Raw genomic sequence first — 9734 nt, 5'->3', positions numbered from 1 at the left:
CAGTTAATTGATTACTTTATCAATCGACTGATCCACCCTTATAAAAACGTACCTAAGGGCTAAGGCCAACCAAACCCTCATCCCAAACTTTCACCTTTTTTTCTCCTTCTTGGTGCCGAAATGAGTTTTTTTTAAGAATATGAAGGTCTCCAAAACCCTACAAAATCATCCACGATACCTTGGTAAAATTCTTAAATTTTACTCTTTAATATCATATTGTCTTTCTTTCCTTATTTTGCCTATTTTTGTAGACAAAAGAAATGACAAAATGTTCAAAACCAAGCTGGTCCATCTAATTCCAGTCAAGACCCTATATTCCCTATCGAAGAACATAGACAAACCTACACTAATAGAGAGTTTATTCCCCTAGGGTCTAGGCATCTTGACATATCTTTCTACAACACTTACTGCCCAAATGATGTAGAAATTTCTTGACATACTTAAATATTTTCTTAATGCTAAGACCACCAATAATCAGTTTTATGCCTTTCCCATCTACCTTGAGACCTTTCCAGCATCCTATACTCATTTAACCTTAGATCTTATGCATGTTGACTTCTTTGACGGTCCTAGACCTAAAACAATGAGTTCAGTAAATCTAAGTCCACATGACAATGCATTCTATAAAGCCATTGTAGGTTTCATACTCCTAGCCACGGGGGGCCAAGTTATCCTCAAACATGTCATCTTTTTGTCATGTATGCCCTTAAACATCATCTTGACATTGATGTAGGTCTCTCTCTCTGAGTCTTCAAGACCATAATTGATTATTCCGAATATAATTTAATTTAAATAGTTACCTATTGTCACATTATCACAGTCATCCTCTCATCATACGAAATAAACACTGCTACTGGTGGTACGGTTAAACATTATGACAAAATAGGAATTAAGCAGTTATCCTTGGTTGGAACAAGAATTAATGAAGGCTAGACTTTAGTGTTCAAGGAATAATACAAAAGAGGAGCATGAGGCCAAGAGTCCGAGGAATCCAAACCAGTAGAAGTACAATTGCCTACTGATGAAGAGGTTTTCACCATATCTAGCATTGACTTCACCATATCATAGTTATGCATCACCTTTTAAGCCAGATGCTCGTGCTTAGAAGCTATCAGAGGGTCCATGAACGTGTAGATCTGATTGATGGATGTCTTGATTCTCTTGCGCAGCATTAGTTAGAGATACGATAGACACAACGAACGATACAATAGTAGCAGCACGAGATGCGACAGGAGCAGGATGCCATGTTTAACTTTCTTCGGGCTTGGCACATCAGCCAGCAACCCCCAGCTTCATCCATGTAAGATCTAGAATCGTCTACTTATGTCTTATCTATTCTAGCATTATGAAGCTTTATTATGTTTGACTAGTTGACTCTTAGACACTTGTTACTTTAGTTTTAAGTATTTGACTTTGACTTGCTTAGGATATGCATGATTAGTGTATCTTCTAAATGGTTCATAAATGTATTATTATGAGCATTGTTAATTTGATATTATCTTTATTGAAGAATTTTGATGGAACTCTTGAGGAGAAAGAGATATTTTGTTTTCTATATCATAAACTTTTGATTACAAAGCCATTATATAGATTTGAAAGAAACTTAGAGGGTAAGTAAGCTTAAATGCTAAGTAACCGTTTAGCTTATCAAGGTGACTCTTTAGCTTATCAAGGTGACTCTTTGATTCATACAACAATTGCATGCACGATGGAAGAGTGATGGTCCAACTTCCTCATAATGATGGTCAACACATTAACTTTAACACTCCCCCTTAATGTGTTGTCGGATTCCAAGTTTGGCTCGGAGCTGTTCAAATCTTTCTCTCGGAAGTGTTTTTGTGAAGATGTCAGACAATTGCTCCTCAGATCGACAGAACTCAAGTTGAATTTCTTTATCTTTAATTGCCTGTCGAATGAAATGATGCTTGAGTGCTATATGTCGAGTTCGGCTGTGGTGAACTGGGTTCTTAGCCATAGCGATTGCAGATTTGTTGTCGCAGTATAGCACAGTTCCTTTAATCTGATGATGACCGAGATCAGCTAAGATTCTTCGAAGCCAAATTGCTAGTGAAGTGGCTACTGATGCTGAGATGTACTCGGCTTTAGCAGACGATTGTGCAACACTTTGTTGTTTCTTGGACAACCATGAGAATATTGCTGAACCAAAAGAGAAACAGTACCCTGAGGTGCTTTTAATGTCGTCTAAGGATCCACCAAGATCACTGTCACAATAACCGACAAGGTTAAGTGCGTGATTCTTTTGAAAGCTTAGACCGAGGTCGGTTGTCCCTTGAACATATCGTAAGACGCGCTTTGCTGCACCGAGATGAAAATGGCTCGGACTCTGCATAAATCTTGAGAGTAGACTTGCAGCATACATGAGATCAGGTCTAGTTGCTGTGAGGTATAACAAATTACCAATGAGGCTACGGTAATGAGTGACATCCGCTGCTTTTCCTCCATCTTCCTTTTTCAATTTCTCCCCCATAATGAGTGGTGTAGAGACAGGATTGCATCCCAGCATGTTGAATTTCTTTAGAATCTTTTCTGCATATATCTTTTGGCAGATAAATACTATCTCTTCTTCTTGGTAGATCTCCATGCCCAAGAAATGTCGAAGTAGACCCATATCGCTCATTTCATACTTTTGAGTCATGTCATTTTTGAACTCTTCGATCATCTTCTTGTTACTTCCAGTGAAAATTAGATCATCAACATAAAGAGTGACTATAAGAACATCATTACCTTATTGCTTGACATACAAAGTTGGTTCACTCTTGCTCTTCTCGAATTTTGTTTGGTTGAAATAGTTGTCGATCTCACTGTACCAAGCGCGAGGAGATTGTTTAAGTCCATATAGCGCTTTCTTAAGTTTGTAGACTTTTCCTTCTTTTCCTTTTAGGATGAAACCCTGAGGTTGATCTACATACACTTCTTCCTTCAATTCACCATTGAGAAACGCTGACTTGACATCAAGCTAATAAAGTTTCCACCCTTTGCTGGCGGCGAATGCAATTATAGCTCGGATTGTGTAAAGCCGAGCTACTGGGGCAAATGTCTCCCCGTAGTCAATTCCAGGCTGTTGAGAATAACCTTTGGCAACTAGTCTTGCTTTGTGTTTTTGAATGGATCCGTCTGGGTTGTGCTTGACTTTGTAGATCCATTTAACACCTATGACTTCTTTATTTGTCGGTTTATCAACAAGCTCCCATGTCTGATTTTTTTCAATCACACGGACTTCCTCCTCCATTGCTTTTTTCCACGATTCTTCTTTGATTGCTTCATCAAAGTTCTCAGGCTCAATGGAGCAATAATTGCATGTAGCATATATATCATCTAATGATCTGTACCTTTTTGGAGTTGTGCTCGGGGATGAGGAGTTTGATGAAGTTGGATCAGTTGAGCTTTCGTCATTGGGTTGAGATGAGCTTGAATCTGGTGTGCTTGGCTCAATTTCATCTTCTTTGTCAGTACTGATCAAAATGTCTTTCTTCTCAACTTTATTTTCTTCCCAATCCATAAAGCATTTTCATCAACTTGAACATCTCGGCTAATAATAACTTGACCCAGCTGTAGGTTAAATAGTCTATAACCTTTGCTCATGGTACTGTAGCCGACAAAAATACATCTTTCGCTAGATTCGTCAAGTTTGCTTCGTTTCTCTTTTGGAATTTGAGAATAGCAAATGCTTCCGAATACCTTGAGATGGTTCACCATGGTCTTCTACCACTCCATGCTTCAAACGGAGTCTTGTTTGGTATGGCCGTGGTTGGGCATCGATTGGATAAGTAAACGGCTGTGTAGACTGCTTTAGCCCAGAAGATTTTGGGTAAACCTTTCTCGTGCATCATTGATTTTTCCATTTCAACGATTGTCTGGTTTTTCCTCTCGGTAACACCATTTTATTGAGGGGTGTACCTTACCGTTAGTTGCCTTTCTACTCCTTCATCTTCACAAAAATTATGAAATTCTTTAGAAGTGTATTCTTTGCCTCTGTCACTTCTTAAGGTTTTGATGAAGCATCCACTCTGTTTTTCGACGAGACTCTTAAACTTCTTGAATATCATGAATACTTCGGACTTCTGTCTCATGAAATAGACCCAAGTGATGCGAGTGTGATCATCGATGAAAAGAATGAAATACCTATTCTGAGCATGAGAAAGGGTGTCCATCGGTCCGCAGACGTCGATGTGGATAAGTTCCAACTTTTCTTTAGCTCTCCATGATACTCCTTTTGGGAAAGGAAGTCGATGTTGCTTTCCAAACGCGCATTCTTCGCATATATGTTGCTTTCCTTCTATTTGAGGAAGTCCTTGCACCATACTCTTGCCAGATAATTCTTTGAGGCTTTGAAAATTAAGATGACCAAGTCGTCGATGCCATAAGGTTGATGTCAGGTAGTCCGAGGTAGAAGCTCGATGAGCTTTTAGATCGGCATAATTGATGTTGAGAGCGAAGCTTCGATTGACCATTTTGATCTTTGTGAACACCTTTGACTTATCTCTCCTGTCAAATATAACACATTCATTGTTATCGAAGCAGAGCTTGTACCCATTTTCCACCAATTGTCCAAGGCTAAGTAAATTTTGACTCAAGCTCGGCACACACAAGACATTATTGATGCAGCTCGGACCTTCCTTCGTCTCGATGGCGATTCTCCCAAGTCCTTTTGACTTTGTTTGCTCTCCGTTTCCAAACTGAACAGGAGCATTGATGCTATTGTCGATCTCAGAGAAAATTTCTGAGATCGGCGTCATATGGTTGCTACATCCGCTGTCTAGCAACCATTTTCCTTGCTCCTTGTTGGTGGCTGTGTGACATACATAGAATGTTCCATGTGTCTCCTCAGCTGTTTGATTTTCTCCAACCTGATTTTCCTGATAAGAGTTCCTACTTCGGCAATCTTTGGCGAGGTGACCAAATCGATTGCATATTTTGCATCTCGATTGGCCTTTGAACCAACAGTCCTTCTCGGAGTGATTTGGCTTATTGCAGTTGCTGCAATTCGATGAGTTATCTTTTCCTCTTCCTTTTGAGTTACGTCCACCTCGTCCTCTTGATTTCCATCCACCTCGTGATTGGCCCTCTCGTTCGTTGTTACCAATTTTGAGCTTTGATTGGAATGCACCCTCTATTGGCTTTTCAGAATGTCTGGACAATCTTTGCTCGAACGATTTTAGGGACGCCATCACTTCTTGAACTGTGAGTGTTGTTAGGTCCTTTGTTTCTTCAATGACGGCAACAATGGGATCATATTTCTCAGGAAGACAGATGAGAATCTTTCGTACCAGTCTCTGATCTGTAATATCTTCACCATGAGATTTCATTATGTTGACCAAATCAAAGATTCTGGTTGAGAATTCCATGAGTGTTTCTTTCTCCTGCATCTTGGCATTTTCGAATTCCTTGAGTAGTGATTGGAGCTTAATCGCTCTCACTTTCACATCTCCTTGAAATTCGCTCTGCAAGATCTCCCATGCTTCTTTAGCAGTGTCGGCACGCATGATTCTGGGAAATATAGCCTTAGTGATTGCTCTTTGAAGGATTGAGAGAGCACTTGCGTCGGCTTGTCGAGACTTCTCTAATTTCTTCAAACCGACTTTGTTGAGGGCAGTGGTTTCCTCGGGCTCTTGCACTCCATTCTCCACAATCTCCCATTGGTTAAGAGATCGAAAGATGGTTTTCATCTTTACATACCAGAAATCATAGTCTTCGCCATTAAACTCTGGGATGAGATGGTTGATGTTTGTTAAGCTCGAGCTGGCCATGGATTTGGATTGGTAGAACCTGGAGGCTCTGATACCAAATATTGAAGAATTTTGGTAGAACTCTTGAGGAGAAAGAGATATTTTGTTTTCTATATCATAAACTTTTGATTACAAAGCCATTATATAGACTTGAAAGAAACTTAGAGGGTAAGTAAGCTTAAATGCTAAGTAACCGTTTAGCTTATCAAGGTGACTCTTTAGCTTATCAAAGTGACTCTTTGATTTATACAACAATTGCATGCACGATGAAAGAGTGATGATCCAACTTCCTCATAATGATGGTCAACACATTAACTTTAACAATCTTTTTTGCTTAAATTTAAAAAGAGAATGTCAAGATAAGGGGAGCCCCTTTTTTTTTTTTTTTGAAAAATCTTTCCGTTTAAAATTTATTTGAAAACACTTTCTTTAATTTTTTTTTAAAAAAAAGTCTCTTCCTTTAAAATTCCTTTTGAAAACGTTTTTATAAAATGCAATTTTGAAAAGCTTTTACAAGCATTATTACTTAGAAAATTATTTTTATCTTGAAAAATATTTTTAAAAATGATTCTTATCTTGAAAAATATTTTTGAAATTTTTTCTTACCTTTAAAAATATTTTCAAAAAATGTTCTTACCTTAAAAATATTTTGAAAATGAAAAATGCTTTATGAAATAAATGTTTTTTACAAGCATTATTACTAAGAAACTATTTTTGAAAACTATTCTTATCTTGAAAAATATTTTTAAAAATTTCTCTTACCTTAAAAAAGTAATTTGAAAATATTTTTAAAGCACAGTTTAACCTTTTCAAATTTTATTTCAAAACTTTGTTAAATTTTTTTTTTGAATTTATTTCTTAAACTCTGAAATATTTTCAAAAACTTAACTTATTTTTGAACACTTTCATCAAAAACTTGAATACTTAGCTTTAAGAATAAATTGTTTATTTCAAATCTAGGCTAAAAATTTGTGCAATAGTCCCGTTCTTTTTGATGGGCGACAAATGGAGACATGAAATTCAAAGTTAAGAAATCTTTAACATTCTTAAAAATTTGCAATGTTAAATTTAGGGAGGAGTTTAACTTGAGGAGAGTTGTTTTAAGAAAATATTATTTTAATTTAACTTTGAATTAGATTGTCAAATATCAAAAATGGAGAGATTATTGGTGTAGGAAGTGCTATAATTGAATTTATATTTTGATATCGTCAAAGGTTCAAAATTAAGTACTGTTGTGATCTAATGGATTGATCAAGTATGTATGTTACTCAATATGAAAAGTCATAGTAGGTCAGCTGGATCAGATAATAGGTAATGGAAGACTCGATAGATCGTGGCTAATAGGTAGGAAATCCAGATGTGTTAGTTGACCAAACATTTGGAAAGATGGATTCGATAGATTAAAGAGGACCAGATATCGAATCAAGAGAAAACCTTGGAAGGTCGATTAGATGCTGAGCACTTAAAGTTCAAACAGGTTTGGAGGACTAGATGCTTGGTGGGTAAGTTAAGGTAAGCTCCTGAAGTAGAGTGATCATTCTAAAAAAATGAATAGTGAGGTCGTGTCCTAGTCAAGGCAAACTTTAGACGTTGATCTAATTGAAGAAACCAAAGGAGATTTCTAAGTTGAGATCAAAACAGTCCTATTTGTCTATCATATTCATGCATTACTATATGTTTCTAACTTTATTTTATAGGATCTTTATTTGTATTATTGGGCTAACTTTATTTTACATAGAACAAAGTTTTTGTTGACCAAGAGGTTCAGTTGACTGAATAGAGAGGTTTAGTTGACTGATCCAAGTGGATAAACACAGAGACATTCATATCACTGCAAAGAAGCAAAGCATGGTTCAGTCGACTAATCAGGTGAATTAGTCGATTGAACCTCATTTGGAAAGATATTATATATAATCAGATTATCATAGAGAAGTAAATCTCTGGGACCCATTGACTAAATGGGGTTCAATTGACCAAAAACCCAAATTTTGTAGGATTGATCAGATCAGATTCGAGCAAATAATGAAAGGAGCAAGGACTAATTGTCTGATAGGGGTTTAGTCGACTGATAGAGTTCAGTTGACTGAATGGTTTCAGTCGACTAATAGAGGCCTATATAAGAAGCCTCGGGGTCCAAAGCTCAATATACAATTCTTTCAAAGATTCATTTCGCCGTAGTAATTTTGTTCATGCAAGTTCCACAACTATAATGTTGTGAGGCTCTCTAACAACTTAGGGGGCGTTTGGTTTAGGGGAATAGGAGTGGGGAATGAGAATGAAAATCATTGATTGTCATTGTTAATATTTGGATTATAGGAATAGGAATGCAAATAAGGGAATGAATCCTTGAAATTGGGTAATAACTCATTCCCATGTACCTCCCCTTCAATGAGCCATTACCCTATTTTCATCAATCAAAATATTCCCTTATTCCAAAAATACCCTTGACCTAAAACTAAAATTTTCTCCCTTAATACCAAATATCAAAATATATTTATTTATTTTTTCTTTCATATCACTTCTCTCTCCTTGTTCTCTCTCATCATATTTTCTCTCTCATCATTTTATCACACACTTTCTCTCTCCTTAATCTCTCCTATCACACTCTCTTTCCTCTTTTTTTCTCATTACACTTTCTCTCTCATCATACTTTCTCTCTCCTCTTTCTCTTCCATCGCACTCTCTTCATACTTTCTCTCTCCTCAATCTCTCCCATCACACTATCTTTTCTCTTTTTTTTCTTATCACACTTTCGCTCTCATCACACTTTCTCTCTCCTCAATCTCTCTTGTCACACTCCTTTTTTTTCCTCAACGCACTTTCTCTCTCATCATACTTTCTCTCTCCTCAATCTCTCCCATCACACTCACTGCTCTCTTTTTTCCTCATCACACTTTCTCTCTTATCATACTTTCTCTCTCCTCAATCTCTCCCATCACACTCACTGCTCTCTTTTTTTCTCATCACACTTTCTCTCTTATCATACTTTCTCTCTCCTCAATCTCTCTCATCACACTCTCTCCCCTCATTTTTCTCATTACATTTTCTCTCTCTTCATCATCTCCCATCATACTTTCTCTCACATCATATTTTCTCTCTCATCTTCTCTCATCATGATCTCTCCTATCACACTCTCTTTTCTCATTTTCTCTCATCACACTTTCTCTCTCTTCATTCTTTCTCATCACACTTTCTCTTTCATCATTCTCTCTCATCATATTTTTCTCTCACATTCATCTTTCTCTCATATCTAATTTTTTCTCTTATTTTCCTTTAAGGGTAAAAAGGGAAATTTTGATTTATTCCGATAGAAAATATGTAACTAACCAAACATTGCTTTTAAGAGTGATATTCATGCTCATACTCATTCTCATTCCACAATACAATGATTCCCATTCCGATTCCTATTCCTAGGAAAGAACCAAACGCCCCCTTACATTTGATTTGTAATCTCGATATACTCATTCTTAATTGCATTCACTTAAGGTGATAGTAGTTTGTTACTATCCATCTCCATTCTTGTATGAGTTTTTCTTCTTCTCCAAAAGTTTTCAATAAGAAGAACTTTATTAGATTATCCATCATAAAGCAATCAAGGATTGCATATCTTAGAGTAGTACTCACTGAATTACAAATCAAGTAAGAAAGAACTTGTGTTTTTGTATTTACTTATTCCACTGCTATTTGAGTTATGAAAAGAAAAGAAAAGAAGTTTTTGAATGCATGAGATTCAACCCCCTTCGCTTGTCTATTTCGATCCAACACAACCATCTACACTTTCACGTGACCATAGCAAACACAAGTATAAAAGGGATGAGTAAACCATGTAAAACCTTGTCATTCTCCTTTTTACTTCTATAATGCGAGTCACCTTCTCTGATTGCCATCCAGCTTTGGCCGAATCACGTAACTTTTTTGTAAGTTTTCCCTCGGCTTTTCATGTATAAGTTGCAAACCTTGATTTTTTGCTTATTGATCATCTCATTA

The sequence above is a fragment of the Zingiber officinale genome, chromosome 5B, assembly GCF_018446385.1.
Source record: "Zingiber officinale cultivar Zhangliang chromosome 5B, Zo_v1.1, whole genome shotgun sequence".
In the NCBI taxonomy this organism is placed as follows: domain Eukaryota; kingdom Viridiplantae; phylum Streptophyta; class Magnoliopsida; order Zingiberales; family Zingiberaceae; genus Zingiber; species Zingiber officinale.
Note: the sequence above shows the minus strand (reverse complement) of the source record.